At 34.2% G+C, this 18,262-nt stretch overlaps 1 long non-coding RNA gene and 1 other non-coding gene across 4 annotated transcripts in view; both read left to right on the top strand.

Annotated features, from left to right (window-relative positions):
* The window catches only part of LOC141451049 (uncharacterized), a 1,078,357-nt gene that overhangs the window by 546,785 nt on the left and 513,310 nt on the right, over positions 1-18,262 (top strand). The gene's annotated exons all lie outside the window — the stretch shown is intronic.
* On the top strand, positions 11,057-11,158 carry LOC141451581 (U6 spliceosomal RNA). Its single transcript, XR_012456899.1, has one exon. It is a non-coding gene; the product is annotated as a U6 spliceosomal RNA (small nuclear RNA).

Raw genomic sequence — 18,262 nt, 5'->3', positions numbered from 1 at the left:
AATATTGATATTCTTTTTAATTTTATTATCCTTTTTTTTAATTCAAATTAATAAGATGGAAATAAAAATGTATATCAAGAAAAAATTGTAATTATTAGCAATGGCCGGCTTTGCGTAATCGCTTTAATTAAATTTAATTGTAAGGAGATAAATTTGTAGAATTACCCTTAAGTAGCAGACTTAAATTTACAATGGTTTATTTAGAATTAAAAAACAGAAGAATAATACGGGCGAACAAAAAAGAAAATTAGAAAGTTCTTCTTTCACAATTGTTTTGAATTCAGATTGTTACTTTTTGATAAACGATTCTTCCATTCTTATTTCAAATTAAAACTGTTGGAATTAGTTCGGTTGAAGGCATTATAAGCTTTAAATTAGAATTACTTTTTTTTATAGCTCTACCTTAAACAATAATTCTTTTCTCTCTCTACGCACTTTATTAATTTAGATTAAAAAGCAGTTAATAACGGACGCTTCTTTTTATAAATTACCCTACGTTTGTGTATTTATTGAAATTGCTTGAAATTTAACCTGTATTCTCTCAGTTTGCGAAGTAATAGTTTTATCCTACTTAGAAAACAATTTTAAGAGCAATCTGTTCTAGAAGTTCGTAGTTCGGTTCTCTCCGCATTACAGCGAACTTCCCTTCGGTTTTAGAAATAATTATTAACTAAAGAATTTTAAGAAGGATTCTTAAAGCTTCGATTAGATGTCGTGCTGCTCTATCTAAAAAATTTTAAGTTTTCAGTTACACAATGTATGCTGTGCATGCAGCATAGATGTAGATGAAGTATCATTTCTTTTGCGGTCTATATAGTGTTGAGCAGTTGACGCTTTATGTGGCTCAGTTTTCTCTCGCTTCTCTTAAGTGGTGAGAGGGTAGTAACTTAAGCAAAGCTACGTGGTACAGAATCTGCTAAAAAGGTAAACTTTATATACTCTACCTGCGTTGTGAATTGGCGAACTGATTTCAAAAAGCCTTGTTACCTACAAATATGCTTTTCTATTCGAAAGCGTTGTACAGCTTCATCATTTCTATTGGTTAACATTGTTCAATTATGTGTCAGCAATTATTCCTGCTGTTACTATAGCGACATTAATTTACTTTTCGCGCATGAAATTTATATAATACCATTTTCCACGTTATACGACTCGTACTTTGCTCAAATCAATTTTTTAAAATTCGGCTTAACTATATTAATAGAACTACACACAAAGTAAGGTTTTATTTAAATTTATTTGACCAAAAATAACAAAAAGAAATTTTTGTTAACTTGATCTTTACTGATGTTTAAATGGATCATATTTATTTAGATTGAATTGATTTCAGTTACATTGAAAATTAATATTTAGCACCTAGATGTTCAGTCTAGTTAAGATGTTTTCCTTTTTTATTTTATCTATTCCAAATTTTAAGTAGATATCACTTTTTAATTGGAGATTGTCAGTTTGTAATTACAATTTTTTGAGGGTTTATTGAAGGCGCGTCAACATCTGAGGTTAATGGCGCCCGCAGCTTTTTTAAGTGCAGAAATCACTCTCCATCGCCGGACAGTGTGCTGCAAGAAGTTCCTAGGAAGAAAAAACAAAAATCTGAAGGCCAGCAGCTGGATTTGAACCTATGATCTCCGCGTTCGAAAGCAGCATTCGCTCACCCCTCAGCTAATCCCGTTATTATGGTAACTGTTGTTTAGTGCCAATTTCAGTCAGTATTTTTTATTTTTGCCAAGCTTTCAACCTTGGTCATCTCCATAGAGTAGTGAAGAGGGGCACACATTTGAACAGAATTTACATTTTCTGTTACAGAATGCACAGAATCGTATTATTGAACCTTTTTATTTTGTTTTCTACAACTTTCAAGTCTTCTTAACAGATCTATATCAATAAACAGCTGGTACTTTACATACATATCTATATTTTTTAATTTAAAATTTTTGTGTCAAATGTTAATATCTGCCCCACTGGTGAGGTAGCTTTGAACACAATATAAAATAGAAAGAAATGATATTACTTTACTCTGAATCTACCATCTATCAGTTATTTCTCTCACTACTACATTACTTTATCTTTTTAACCACTAAAATCTAGTTTAAAAAATCAAGAATGACTCAGTTCGGGATGTTGTACCCGAAGTGTGATGGGTTTAGGAAGTTTGAACAAAATATTCGGTTTGTTGCGCTTCTTAATGTAGATTCGGACCACTTTCCCCTTCTCTGCGATTAAACAAAAAAAAGTCACAAACTTGCAGGTCGGTAGGGCACACATTTTAACTGTGATGTTGAAATGTGCCCCCTCTACTTCCATAAAAGAAAATATAGTATCCAACACTTTTTGCAAGCAAATAGACTTTTGTAAATACTAGGTTTAAAAATACGAATTCCAAATGGTAATATGGACTAACAATACTTACACCTTGTCCACTACAATCTTCACAATACACTTCCAAAGCTGCAACAAAAATTTTACTTCCACCTTACAAAATATATAACATTCCTCAATTCTGACTCTACAAACAATGAAAACGAAGGGAACTCTGTCAATTATTAAACAGGTCTACCACAACATATGGAGAAAATTACCAAATCATTAATGTTTTAAATATTTGGCGAGAAATTAAAACTGTTCAAAGGTGCTCCCTGTTCAAATATGTCCCCCTCTTTCCTACATAAACAGACAGGACGGAAGACACATCACCGGGTTGTTATTAAGCAAAAAAATCAGTCACCAAAAAGGTTAATAATACTCTGCATTAAAATGCAAATACGTTGTGTATTTGTATTTTAAATAAATACATTTTTTTAAATTTATGTATTAGTAAGAATTTTTGTGTGTTTCTAGCGCTGAATTGTTACTAGCCTCACAAATAACTCTTTCAATACTTAACGTTTTCTTCATGAATACAGAACGCCAAGTTATTTCCTACATTTATTGCACAATATCCTAGGCTTTGCAACTAAACGTCAACAGCAGAGAAATCAATGCATAATAAAAAAAGCTCGTAATTTTTGGAAACAGAACAAAAACATGACAGTTTATCGTGAATGCTGTTTTATATTATTTGTTTTCTATCACTCTTGCTTATAAATACGTATATACAAATAAAATGTGCTGTTATTGGGCTAGCTTATTGTTCGGTGTAGCCAAACTTTTCTCTAAAATATCTAGCGACACCAGCGCGACATGCAAATATGTCAATATACCGACATATTGGGAATCAATATTATAAGGATAGGCCTGTGTTTGATGACGATATACTATATATAGGATGTGAATATTGGCGGAGGGAGAGATATCGGAAGGATGTGGTTGTGCAGGAAATTCTTTGCTCCAAAATGGTGTGTGCGGACTTGCCCCCGCTGTCTCCTCTCACGACTGCTCCCCAAAACATTCCACCGTTAGTGCCTGTTGGAATTCAGACATGATATTACTGCCTATCCGCTCTCTCTCTTGGCTCTCCTGTCCTCCTTGTTCTCCGCTCCAGCCTCCTCTATTCTTCATCCTCTACTCCAAGTATTCCCCGACGTTATTCCTGACCCTTCCTTGATTTTGCCCACAACCTTTATTTTTGCCCGCTCCATCATCAGAAAAGCGTCTCTTTATTATTTTAACCTCCTTCTCTAGTTTACCATCTTCTTCTGAAAAATGTAACCCCTCTTACTTAAGAGGTAACCCTCTTTGTATATAGATATATAAGTTATTACTTATAAATAAAGCATATCTTCTCCTTTTTATTCCTTAACAACTTGAGCTTTTGCGGTTGGTATTTTTATTATTTGTAATTACATACTTCAATAATAAAATACAGCTTATGTTTTCCTTCAACAAATTGGTAATCCCTGGTAATTGAAAATACTACCACTGAAGAGCGCTTAAGTCGATCAATAAATCGATCGTTTTTATGGAAGTTTGACTTTTTCTTAACGAGTTGAAGAGTATTATTTAACAAAAATAAGTCTGTTGTGAACACTCGTACCACTTACTTATTTACAATTCCTCAAGTTGTAACCTAAACAGTTTCATAGAACTCTTAATTTAAAAAGTCCATTTACTTGCCATGCGCATATAGTTCGTGAAGTGTACATCACAAAGCAATTACTCTTCAGAATTTTCCCTCCATTCTTATCGCGTATTTACAAAAAAAAAAATTATTTAACTAAAATTTATATGCTTATGAAATGTAAATACAGTTATTATTATTATTATTATTTTTTAAATGATTTATGGCGCGTCAACATCTAAGATTATTAATTAAATTATTCAATTAAGAATTCAAAATTGGCGAGGAATCGGCCAAATAAAAGCAACAACTAGTCTTTTTGCTAACTTTTCGACTAATATATTTATTGTCTTCTTCAGGGCCTGGATATTACAAATAAAAAATACAAACAATTTAGAGAATCAGTAACAGAAAATCAGTAAAAAAACAGTAATATAAAAATAAGATGAAATAAAATAAAAAGTAAAATACAAAAAATTCTTTATAATTATTGAAAACACGTGGCTATGCAGGTTGGTTGAGTTACAGAAACTACGAGCCAGAACTGGAGAACAGGTATATTAAAACTGTCCGGTAGGACAGTTGTATAAGGATTGATCGTCAAAAAGTGCACGAAAAAGCGTAACGTTAAAAAACACCCAACTTTGACAATTTTTTTCTCTTTTTCTATAAAAGATAAAATTCCCAAATTTTCTTTAAAATATAGGGCAAACCCTCCTTTATAACTGTAATTTTTTTGCAACTCCCCAGACCTAATAGATTTTGAGAAAAAAGTTGCCGAAAATGAGCAAAAACGGCATTTTCAGAAATTGTTCTTCTTCTTCTTCTTCTTCTTCTTCTTGTCACCTTTTTTGTAAACTACGTAGCGCCTAAACGCGAGAACCGATTTTCATGAATGAGGTGACATTCGATTCGGAATTTTATGTAGATGTGCCTTTTGGGGGTCTCGACGCTGTACACCGAATTAGAGAGGAGTTAGCCCCCTTTATGTAAGGCCCCCTTCAAAATTATTATTACTAATTACTCTGTAAATCTTAGCCTGATTTTGATAAAATTTGGTAGGATGATAGAGTTAAGGGCTCCCCTACGTAACATTAAAGCGGCGATCTGCTCTTACACTAGTTAAGGGGAAGTATAGCAATCGTTTCAAATTATCGACAAGTGAACTGATTTTCATGAATGAAGTGTCATTCGAATCGAAATTTTGTACAGATTTGCACTTTAAAAGTCTCGTCGCTACGCCTCATATGGAGGGGAGTTTGCCCCACCCAAGTAAGGCCGTTTCTAAAACTATTATTACCAATATTTCTATAACGCTTTGTCCGATTTTGATAAAATTTAGCACGAAGAAGTGATTAAAGCTCCTCTACATGGCTGTGAAGTGCCATCATGCTCTTACACCTACTAAGAGGAAGTACTGAAATCGTTAAAATTATCAATGGGTGAACCTATTTACATTAATGAATTGTCGTTCGATTCAAAATCTTTGCCTCTTTGCCTTTTAGGGAGAAGTACTGTAATCGCCCGTTTATTTTTCTTACTCCTCTTAAAAGGAAGGTCTGAAATCGCAGTTTAAATTTGCTTTTTACGTACAAATACCTTCCTATTTTATATAAAAAGGCTTTCTCAAAAAAATTGTTATTGAGGATGGTTTGGGGACCGCAACTATAATCATTCTTTAAAAAGATCTCTCCAGTGGTAGTTACGGTTCCTACTTAACACCTTATCAGGTTATAATGTTAGAATTGCTTATTCCAAATTTAAAAAAAAACAGTAAAGCAGATATGTAACTTAGCAAAATAGACAAAAATGAAAATCTGTCCAAAAGGTACAAAAATCTCCTTAACAAAAACTTACAGTTTAAAAAGTTAAGTATAAGGGTTGATTAAACGCCAAAAGGTACACAAATCAGCAAGTACCCAACATTTCATTCAAGCTTAGTTGATATAATTTAAGTAATTTTGCTGCATTAACTTTTCCTTCACAATTTTTAGAATTTATTAGATGTCACAGAACCTTATGCTGGCCATTTTCATCTACAAAAAATTTGTTCAAGTAGCACTGTAGATTGACTGTAATATCTATTAATCTATAATAATCAAACTATTAATTACAGGTTAAAAAGAAAACGTTATAAAAAATAAAAAAAATTACGAGGCTACAAAATTTAAAAACTTTTTTAAAAAAATGCTTACACCAAGATACATCAATGATTTCGATTATTTTATTTTTAATAAAAATCGTCTGTTTAAGTTCATTCTTCGATTAAAGTAATTGTTACTTTATGTAGTAGTCAAACGTTTATAATAATAGGTAATAATTATCTGGCTTTATAGAAAATAATATAGTTTTCTTCAATCACACTCTCAATGTAGCTGTTCTTCTCACAATGTTATATATATGTTATGTAATATAAAATAAATAAGTATTGCATACTTTTAGGACAGCTAATTATTCCAGTATTTTACTGTAAGTAAAATTAAATTACAATTGAGAAATGAATAATTGTTGAATAATCTACTTGTTATTAACTGTGTGTTATTTGTGCTCACGAATATTTCGGTTAGACGAATTCAAGTCTGAAATATTGTTTTAAATCCTCCGTGATTCAAATTTAAACAGTAGCCGACTCTAACTTTGTCTTTTTCTACTTTAACATGCATGTATAAGATGTGACAACTTCAGAATAAAGGGCATATTAAAGATAAATCAGAAGAATAATAATTATTTGGAATAGAGTTAAAATAAAGTACCTATTTAAAAACGAAGATATAATATACATTTTATCATAAGTATAACCAAATAATATTATGAACGAACTGGCCAGCATATGGGTCTGTGACATCTAATAAATTCTAAAAAATGTGAAGGAAAAGTTAATGCAGCAAAATTACTTAAATTATATCAACTAAGCTTGAATGAAATGTTGGGTACTTGCTGATTTGTGTACCTTTTGGCGTTTAATCAACCCTTATACTTAACTTTTTAAACTGTAAGTTTTTGTTAAGGAGATATATATACAGATATGGCGGGACTTACACGTGAATTTTGGTAATGACAATGAGACAGATACAATAGAGTAATTACACTGTTCAATTTTGACAATAAAATAGATATTGGTAAATTTCTTTTAATACAAAAAAGCCGGAAAAACCAAAAACCCTTATGAACTAAATAACATAAGAACCAAAAGACGAGTTGTTGTTTTTATTTGACCGATTCCTCGCCAATTTTGAATCCTTAATTAAGTCACATTCTTTTAATCTTTTGATTCCTTTCTGTCACGCCAGGATGTAACTTGTTTTTTTTCAATTCAGGTCCACTGCAAACCCTATGCTAAGCGTTTTTGGGTTAAATTATTTTCAGTTTCTGATTTCTTATTTTGGGCTAAATTTCTGCTTCCAGAACGCTGGATATCTCTTCCGTCTGACAATCTGGCACTTTATATAAATTAACTGCCTCTACGCTAACTCTTAAATATTTTATTCCGTAAATTCAGATTACGATGCATTTTTTCAGAAATATTTTACTATTTAAAGCACATTAATTTTGTTACATACGAGTTAAGAATTAAATTGTGGCTACGATAAAAGTTCGCCCTTTTAAACACAAGAGATAATAAACTTGTGCAGTACCGGGAAAAATCCGTGTTTTTAATTAAAATGTTTTTTATTTTAGTTTCTTTCACCCACACCTGAATAACCCAGGGGAAGTAAATTTTAGTGAGCAGGATGAAGAAATGAAAACATTAGATGTAGTTGGGTCGGAGGCGGAGCCCCAACAGAAATGAAAGCTGAAACATTCCTCCCCCGGGCCTCCTTTTTTGTTTTAACGACTTCTTTATACTACTCTGACATTTTAATCTGGATTAATCCAACCTGAACGGTTTCGTCATCAAGATGTTTATTAGCTTCGCCCTTTGGCAGGCCGGATACTTTTTTTTCTTTTTTATATTCGTTTCTCGTTTGTTGGGGAAAAGAGGCTGAAAGTAGTAAATGGGAAATAATAAAAACTTGGAAGAGGTGCTGGAATGTAAAATGGCTGACCGTTTTTAACGCAAAAAACAAAAAATTCTTTTCTCCATTCTAATCTTCGCCAATAGCCGGGTTTTATATATTCAATTACTTGCTGTATACTTGCACTAGATCGGATATTTTCCTTTTCTCGTCCAAGCCTGCTTCTCAGTTTTTAGAGTACAAACGGATACGAAGTTTAGTGGTACTGATATAGTTGCGCTCGGACTACGTGATAGAAATTTGTACTACCTCATTCACCTGGTCCTAAAGATGGTCTGGCTGAAATTTCATAGTTCATATCTCTCTCTCTCTTTTCTCTCTAACAGTACCTTCTTCTTTCTCAGACTAATATTAAAAATTGCTCCTTGATAAAAATTAATTTACTCCTAAAACTAGATGGGTATGGGAAATAATGTAAATTTGTGCAATATTCCGGAAATGAAACTTCAACACTTTAGCTATCAGTTTAGTTCCATTTTCGTTCCGTAGACTTCCGTCCTGCAGACTTAGTACCTGAGTAAAGTTAAAATTCTTATAACGGTGAAAACTAGTAATAGCACGATTACAATAAATTCTCTTATTGCAGAAGAGAGTAAAATAAAGTTAAATTAAGCGGAAGTATGCATGAAGAAGTACCAATAAAGAGATTAAATAATGAAAAAAAAAACTATAAATTTGAATTGGTTATAATAAATATTTTTATTACTATTAAAGGTATAAAAAGGTTATATTATTGTTAAAGAGTTAGGATATGTGCTTGCAGAAGAAAGAAGTTGTTGGTAGTAGTTTAGCACAGTGTACGCAGAGAACTGGCAGGTGGTTTGAGGAAAGAAAGTTGGTCTGGTCTCTTACCTATATTCTTAGGTTGGCTAAGTTGGCTTGTTCGCCTTCCACTATACAACAATGGTCCTACCTTCTTGCTAGTGATGTGATTTCCTCGTTTCTACTGCTTTTTTTTTCCCTTCAATTCTGCTAGAGTTGTTTTGGTAAACATTTTCCTTTCAAAGAATTCCTCGTAAAGAGAAATTGCAATGATCAGGGCCAAAAAGAAATAAAACAGGGAACTGTTCCGAGTCTGCTCCTTCACTACTATGTTCAGTTACTTTTAGCACAGCTTTCTTCTCTTGCACAATACCATTTCAAGGTTTTATTGCTTATCTCCCCTACTTATTAATAATATTACATGGCAAAAAATCATTTTTATCTGATCTCTTTATAGGTCTGAGTGATATACCAGTTTAGAAATCAGATGCCCAAAAATGTACTTTCAACAAAGTTGCCTACTTTTAAAGGACTATTCGAACTCAGTTGCAACGTTTTTCAGTTAAGAAACTACTACTTTTAATCTTCTCGACTGTAGCCGAATGTTTCTGTAAGGAAAACAATTCTTTCTTTCCCAATATGGCGCTACCCTAGCAAAGCCACTTTTGGGCCATACAACTACCCCAAACAAACGGTATACCCTAAACCTGAACCATCTGAGATTCACAACTTCCCAAACAAATTGAACTAGCTGCTTAAGAGTTCAGCTCGACCACCCTCAATCTAGTCCAACCAAAGATTCTAAACCTAGCCTCTTCCATACACCCTAATAAACAATCCGTCATATAATGGTTGGAATTTTCCTCCTCTATCTGGTAACATGGTAAAAAAGGATTTTGTCAGGCAAGGATTCTGTACAGGTGTCTCTTTAATGAGAGAATCAAACGGGTACCTGTGAGAGGTTTCTCAGAGACTTTCATAGTAAGTATCTCATTAAGAACCTAGGACGAGTCGCGAACGAACATTTTTTTTGGACTATCAGGAGCCCTCAAGCTCCGTAATGATGCTAGTCCGTCCACCTGTCGAGGAGGAAAAACTAAGGCCTGTGAACTTTACGCAAGAGTCGCTCTCCTTAAACGGATGGGTCTGGAGGGTGAGCTCTAGAGTGGAGGAGCCACAATAGATCCAAAGGGGTCGCATTGGTGTAGGCCTTAAGTGCTGCCCTGTTAGAATCTTATCTTATCTTAGTCCGTCCATCTGACACTTTCTGTCTTCTAGAAAACGACTACCAGTCCGAAAGTGACTACCCAGGTCTGTCTGAACAGATGCGAACGTGTTTAAAGAGAAATAACTCGTTCGCTTATAACAGAGAAAAAAAAGTGCATAAACCTATGGCTGGATAACAGGGATCGCTTCCCAAGGAGCATACCGAGCGATTCCCGTGAGAGCCTAACAGCTCATATCATTTTCAGGTAACACACTAAGTGGGCCCACGGTTAAGTTTAGAAGGCAACTTTTTTTTTTACTATTTTATCTGTTAGGAAGTCTCTTATACATCCCGCGATCAATGGACGAATGGCCATATTGTCTACCTTGTCAAATGCGTGTCTGTTTAATAAGCTTTCCTTGCCAAGATTATCATCTCCTTAATCACCAAAAGTGGAGTTCGTATGGCTCTCAGAGGCAGGATCTGGCGAGAGCATGAAAAGATCTGGGTGATGTGTCCTGGGATCAAACACGGTAAGAGAATTATGCCTTGGCTGTGTAAAGAAAGAACCGAAGAGTTTTTGTACTTTAGGGCATAAATTAGATTACCCTGGTTACAGGCCTATTGTAACCAAGGCATGGCAGGTTCAGGAAGCATCTGAACAAGATGGGGCTTATTAGCTTGGAATCGTTGTGCAGATTGTGTCAGGAAAAGGAGGAAACAGCCTCTCATTTGCTGTTAGATTTCGTTACAATCGAGTGGTTGCGCTATGAAATCTTTGGAACCTTGGAGACCAAATGAGATAGTAGCTCAAAAAGAACTAGTACGGAAAGTCCTCAACCTCCTTAGTAGGGAAGGTTTTCTCTACAGCCTCTTTTGGCTGTGGTGTTGTGGGGCATAAGTCCCGTCCAGCTTTTCTATTCTATTCTATCATCACCTCAAAAAGAAGTGGAAATCCTAACAAAGTTTCCATAGAAATTTTTGGGTAAGTACGCAACTCACTGGTGGTAACCACAAAACGAGTAAACACTGCATGTTTTCAAGTGGCAGTCTGGCGAATTTCTTCACCTCTATGCGCCTCGCGGTACATATACTAAAATTGGAACGATACAGAGAAGATTAGCATGGCCCCTGCGCAAGGATGACACGGTTGAAGTGGAGCTGTGGTGGAGTAAACATCTCAGTGTAGTATATGTTTAAAATAATTAAAAAAGTGTGGTTATTGTCGGTTTTTTCAAATAAAATTAAGTGCGCTTTCAGTGCTAAATTTTAAGTTTAAATTGGCGAAGTCTGAAAAAAAAAACTATCGAATAATTACTGAGAAATTTAAGAAAGAAATTATTCAATTTTAATAAAATTAACGCAGCGATCAGCGGGATTATAGGCGTGGCAAGAGTGGGGTTTAAGGTACAATACTTCACCTACCTACCTCTTCTGAGTATCAAGGTCAGTCCATCAGAATACTATCGTTTATTTACGTTAGAAACATTAGTGTAGGTCAAACTACATTCAACTGTAACATCTATTCGGATTGAGAACGAATATTATACTCGTACTATGGATGAATCAAGATTAGTGCGATTATTAACAGAATTTAAAGATGAAATTAAGAAAGAATTAGAAGTTAAGGTAGATCAAATTAAAGATAAAGTAGAAGAAAATTGGAATAAAACTATTGAAAAAATTGAAACCTGTGAAAGGAAAAATGCATTTTTGGAGAGGGAAATTAGGAGGAATAATTTAGTAGTGCATGGTCTTGAGGAAATAAAGAATGATACTTACTTCGAGTTAGAAAAACAGATTTTGAACTTAGTGAAAGAGGAAGTTAAGGTGGACATAAAGGAAGAGGAAATAGATTTTGTAAGGAGAATAGGAAAAAGAGCTGAGGGCAAAATAAGGCCGGTTTTATTCGCTCTAACCACATATAGAAAAAAGGTAATGATTTTAAAAAATAAAAACAAGTTGAAAGATAAAGACGTTTATATTTCAGAAGATTATCCTAAAGAGATTATTGAAAAGAGAAAGGAGTTAAAAGAGCAGATGCTGGAGGAAAGGAAGAAGGGAAAATTTGCTATTATTGTATATGATAAACTAATAGTAAGGGAGTATAGCGGAAAGAAAAAAAGACGAGCTTCAAGTGGTACACCTCAAAAAGAAAGGGGAGGAAAACAGAGTGCAGAAAAAATTAAAGTAAAGAGAGTGAAAGACAAGGAGGCTAGAGGTTCAAAGGATTTAGGATTTTTCTTCAGAGATCGTACGAATTCGGAAAGCAGTTCAAGTTCTGTGTACTCCACTAAAAACACTAAAAATACGAAAACAGAAACTAAATAGGAAATAGAAGGAATTAGGCTCCCACGGCTTCTCGACATTGGCAATATCGGACATGAATCGAACGAAACTTTATTAACAACCTCCCAGAAAGGCTGGTCACCGAGGGAGAGTCAGACCATATCCTCCCAAAAATGTAAGTACAAATCATATGCTAAATCATCTATTAATATTGGTACATTTAATGTTAGGACTTTGATTGCAGAGGATCGTTTAGTTGAGCTTGAGCATGCATTATTGAAAACAGATCTAGACATTCTTGGTATATCAGAAATAAGAAGAGATAAAGAAAACATTATTATTAGGAAAAGTGGATACATTTTTTATCATTGTGGCACTAAGAAGGGTAGAAATGGAGTTGGCTTCCTAATTAAGGCAAATTTAAAGAAAAATATTAATTTTTTTAATCCAATCTCGGATAGAATTGCAGTTTTGGGAATGAGTCTAGGCAGCAGGAAATTAGTAAACATAATCCAGGTTTACGCACCAACATCCACTGCACAGGAAGAGGAAATAGAACTTTTTTACAACCAGTTAGATGAAACTATTAGGAATATTAAAAAGAAATCACAAAGTAGATTATTAGTAATAGGAGACTTTAATAGCCAAATAGGTATGGGTAAGAAAGAGGAAAATCAGGTAGCGGGGATTTATGGTATAGGTAGACGAAATAAAAGAGGCTGGAAATTGTTACGTTTCTGTCAGCAACACCAGTTGAGAATAGTCAACACTTTTTTTAAGAAAAGGAGAGGAAGAAGATGGACGTGGCAGTCGCCAGACGGTCAATATAAGAACGAAATCGACTTTATCCTCACAAACAGTAAAGCTATAGTGCAAAATTACAAGGTTTTGACTAATTTTGAGTTCTACTCGGACCATAGGCCAGTTGTCTGCAACATAGAATTAGATAAAATTATACCAGTACCTATAAAACATACTCTACAAATTCAAAAAAATCTTGAAGAAGTTAACTTTAATATAAATTTAGCAAACTGTTTCGATCTGAAAGATTTTATTGCGGATGTGGATGTACAAACATTATATGATGATGTAGAAAATGGAATCAAATTAACAATTAATAATCAACCTGAAACCAAGAAGGTGAAGATTTCAAAGCTCTCCGATAAAACAAAGGAATTAATTAGAAGAAGACAACAAATGAGAAACAAAAAGAATAAAAATAAAAAAGAGAAAATTGAGACTAATCAACTTTGTAAATTAACAAGAATTCATATAAGACAGGACATTCAGAAGTGGAATAATGATATGGTACAGAGGATTTTAGAAAGCAACAATTCAATCAAAAAAGTTAATAAGCTCCTTTATACAGATAAAAAATGGATAACTGGTATAAAAAATAAAAACGATAATACATTACAAGACAGAATTGATATAATAAATGAAGCTACTTCTTTCTTTAGGGAAGTATATTCTGAAAAAGAACCTAATGCAACGTCGGAAAATCGGTCATTCCTGGATGAGGATGAAATGGTGGTGGAGAAATTTTTGGAAGAAGAAATTCGGTTCTGTATCCGGAAGCTGAAGAAAGATAAGACCCCAGGGGAAGATAGTATAACTAATGAAGTAATTCAGTTAAGTGCACCGATCCTTCTTAAACCTCTGACACTATTATTTAATAGAATATTGGAAACGGAAATGATGCCAAAACAATGGGACAAATCTAACATTATACTGATTGCAAAGAAGGGAAATACGCAAGATTTAAATAATTTCAGACCAATAAGTTTGCTTTCAAATTTTTATAAATTATTTATGATGGCTTTGAAAAACAGGTTAATAGTGTTATTAAATGAGAACCAATCGATAGAGCAAGCTGGTTTTCGTAGCGGGTTCTCCACTATAGATCATTTACAAGCAATAAACCAGATACTGGAAAAAGCGAGAGAATATAGAATTACAATATATATGGCATTAATTGATTTTCAAAAAGCCTTTGATAGTGTACGTCACAGCTATATATATGAAGCTCTCTATAAACAAGGGGTGCATTGTAAATATATAAGAATCCTAAGATATGTATATTCTCATGCGAAGATTCAAGTAAGAATGGATAGAACTGGATCAGAATTTGAAATGGGAAGAGGAGTAAGGCAAGGGGATCCCTTATCTCCCAATATTTTTAATGCAGTACTGGAGCAAGTATTTAGAGAGCTAAATTGGGAAAATTTAGGTATAAAAATCAATGGCAGAAAACTGAATAATCTACGGTTTGCAGACGATGTAGTTCTGTTTGCTGCTTCTGCCGAGGAATTGTCAAATATGATCGAGGACCTCCTTCAGCAGGCGTCAAAAGCAGGTTTAGGTATAAACGCCCAAAAGACTAAGTTACTGACAAACGGACCAGAATCAGCCATAACAATAAATGGAGAAGAAGTCAAGTGGGTGTCCGAAAGTATATACTTAGGACAAACAATTTCATTCCAAAACAGAACCACGCAGGAGGTGAATAGGAGAATCTCCATCAGTTGGAGAAAATTCTGGTCACTCAAGCACGTCTTTAAAGCCCCATTAACCATGGAAATAAAAAAGCAAGTGTTCAACAGTTGCATAACTCCCTGTCTACTATATGGTGCTCAGACTTGGTCTTTGACGAGAAAAAATGAACAACGTCTACGTTGTACACAACGTGCGATGGAGAGGAGCATCCTAGGTGTAAAAAAGAAGGATAGAGTCCGAGCAACGGTAATTAGAAAGAAGACTTGTCTCACAGATGTGGTAATGACAGCTAAAAAAATGAAATGGAAGTGGGCTGGTCATCTGTGTAGATTTGAAGATGAAAGGTGGACACGAACTTGCGTGGAATGGTGCCCTTTCGACAGGAAAAGAAGAAGAGGAAGACAATTTCTGAGGTGGCGCGATGAGCTGAAAGGAGTAGCGGGCATGGACTTTAGTAGAAAAGCAAAGTCTAGAGAGGAGTGGGCAACTATGGGAGAGGCCTTTGCCCAGAAATGGGCCTAATTCCAAATAAAGTTTTAACTTATGTTTATTACAATTATATTATTATTTCAATTATATTATTATTTCAATTATATTATTACTATAATTATTTTATTATTATTTGTGGATTAGTTCTTTTGTATATCAATTTAATTAAGTGTAAACTTTCATTTCTTTTTAGTTATTAATTTTTCTATTTTTTAAATGAAATTTTATGTAATTGGTTTCATTTATTATTTTGGAATTAATAAAGGTTATTTTTATTTATTTTATTTTTTATTATGCGCCTCCACCATGTCAAGCACACTCAAACCTTCGCATGATTGTTACAGTCGGGTCGCCTTTTAGGGCCAAATTAAAATATAAAATTTCAACATTCGGCGCTTATCTATTTTCCAAATTTTTTCTTTAAACACACCCGACCAATATTTACAAACCACTTGAAACGGTTATTTCTGCAAAAAGAATGCAAACCGAAAATTTGGTATGACGCACTACTTTCCTTACTTAATCAAAGAAAAAAGATAAAGAAAAAATAATCCCCTAAATTTTCTGATATTTCAAGATATTTTTTAAAGCCCCTAAATTGGGGCCTCCCTAAATTGGGTGTGCATAAGACAACTGGAAATAAAAATCTACTAAAAACTCAATAAAGGTGTTTATATCTCTTTGTTGGAAGGATGCGTCCGACCTATAACGACTTAAATAAAATTATTTCAGGTGGTGGAAGCCAAAAAAGGCATGCAGGCTTAGGACATTTGCATTACCTAATTTGCATATTATCTCTCCATTATACTACTTTTTTCTCCTTTTATTTCTTTTTTTGTTCACCCTATTTATTTATTTTTTGTACCTTACAGGTTAAAAATCCTCAACTCGTTGTATAGTTAATGGCAAAGTCAACCATTTTGATGGCAGTGGCTCAATTGATCGTTCGTGCTCAAGGTTGTTGAGCCTGATTTTATTTTAATAACACTTGGAAATAACAAAGTGAAAATCCCGTCCTTAAAGGCTCATAAAAATCTGTTTGGATAGGTTTAGCGATGGTTAAACTGGTACTGATTATTTTCATAAAATGTTTTTTATGGGGATTATATTTGCGGCGCAGAAGGACACAAAATCGTGTTAAGATTACCGCCTCCTTCGCTTACAAAAAAAAAAAAAAACTTAAGTTCTGATTATGTGCTAATTGGTTGCTGTAATCTGGATTTTGTTGCTCGGATTTGTTCTTCTCATCCAATTATTTCTGCGTCTTTGTTTCATCTTTTGTTCTAGCTTCCTTTTCTTGTTCTTGTATAACTTAGATTTCATTCTACGACCAACTTCGTCTATGCGCTGACTTGATATCTGGCTGCTTGTGCTGCCCATTTCCATTTTAATCTTTCAATATTCTTTTGAATGTCTTCCATGCCAGTCATTTTACTAATTGCTTTATTTCTCCATGTTGCTGAAGTTATTTAACAGTAAATAGTATTTAAATCTGGCTCCATCTATTCATAGCGATAAAAACATAATGAGCGAATAATCTGGGCCTAGATTTTGTTGCAGACGCGTAGCTTTAGAAATTATGCACGAAGTTTTATAAAGTTCAAATCTTGCCACAAAAAAATATGCACGGAAGTGGATAGTCTATCGAATAGGAGTCACACCGTGCTCTGGGGACGTGTAAGAGCTGTCAGCCATGCTGGAACTCTTCAGCAATCAAGATTGATAATATTGGGAGATCATAAGGCCATTGCCATTTTAAGTGACATTGTGGATTGACGGATAGAAAGTGGAAGAGAGGGCTTGAGCAATCTAATAAGAACGATTAGTAAGAACTCCACTCCCTTTTGATGCACAGCATCATGACTTCTAAAATGCCAAACTATCTAAAATTTCGAAATAATTGGCCATTCATTCATGAAAATAAGTTCACGCGGTGATAATATGAAACGATTGCAATACTTCCCCTTAATTGGCGTAAGAGCAGTACGTCGCTTTAATGTTACGTAGGGGATCCTTAACCCTTTCATCCTACCAAATTTTATCAATTGCGGGCTAAGATTTACAGAGTTATTAGTAATAATAATTTTGGAGAGGGCCTCACATATATGGGGCTAACTCCTCTCCCATTTGATGTTCATCAAAGAGGCCCCCAAAAGGCACATCTACATAAAATTCCGAATCGAATGACACCTCATTCATGAAAATTGTTTTGCGCGTTTAGGCGCTACGTAGTTTACAAAAAAAGGTAACAGAAGAAGAACAAGAACATTTTCTGAAAATGCCACTTTGCCCATTTTCGGCAACTTTTTTCTCGAAATCTATTGGATCTGAGTTGATTAAAAAAAAAATACAGTTATAAAGGAGGGCTTGTCCTATATTATAAAGAAAATTTGGGAATTTTATCTTTTATAGAAAAAGAGAAAAAAATTGTCAAAGTTGGGTGTTTTTCACCGTTACGCTTTTTCGTGCAGTTTTTGACGATCAACCCTTGTACAACTGTCCTACCGGGCAGTTTTAATAAGTATGGACTGTAGAGCGAATCAGTCCACAAATAAAATTTGTCAAATTTTTATTGAGGGTGGTATCGTTGGAAACTTAAGAAAGAAGCAATGACGACTCGTCTGAGGAGTTTGGATTGGAAGGACTGTATCCTCTGTGTGTTTGGTCGATTCCACAGTTCCTCTCCTCTTAGAAGACTTTGGTTATTTCTTGCCTTTGGCAACATAAAGCAGAGAATTCCGCAATTGGTGGTGAATTTCATAACACTGAAAATCACGCTCTGGTAAGAAAAAGTTGAAGTAATTGATTTTTGACTCTCTCATTCTATTAAGTGAGAGAATTTCCTTTAATCCATAAGGAAAAATCCATTTCTTGGTTTTTTACAAATTGGTCCGCGTGGAAGGCTTATCCACTGTAATTACAAATCAAAAAAGCGCATAAATTTCAAATTTGAATAAAGGGTTTCGTTAAAATTGGCCAACCAAAAGTACCGCCATCATTTATTCA

Source organism: Rhodnius prolixus, unplaced genomic scaffold (genome assembly GCF_049639745.1).
Source record: "Rhodnius prolixus isolate KJV_2025 unplaced genomic scaffold, Rpr scaffold_8, whole genome shotgun sequence".
Lineage (NCBI taxonomy): Eukaryota > Metazoa > Arthropoda > Insecta > Hemiptera > Reduviidae > Rhodnius > Rhodnius prolixus.
Note: the sequence above shows the minus strand (reverse complement) of the source record. Positions and strands in the feature narration are given on the sequence as shown.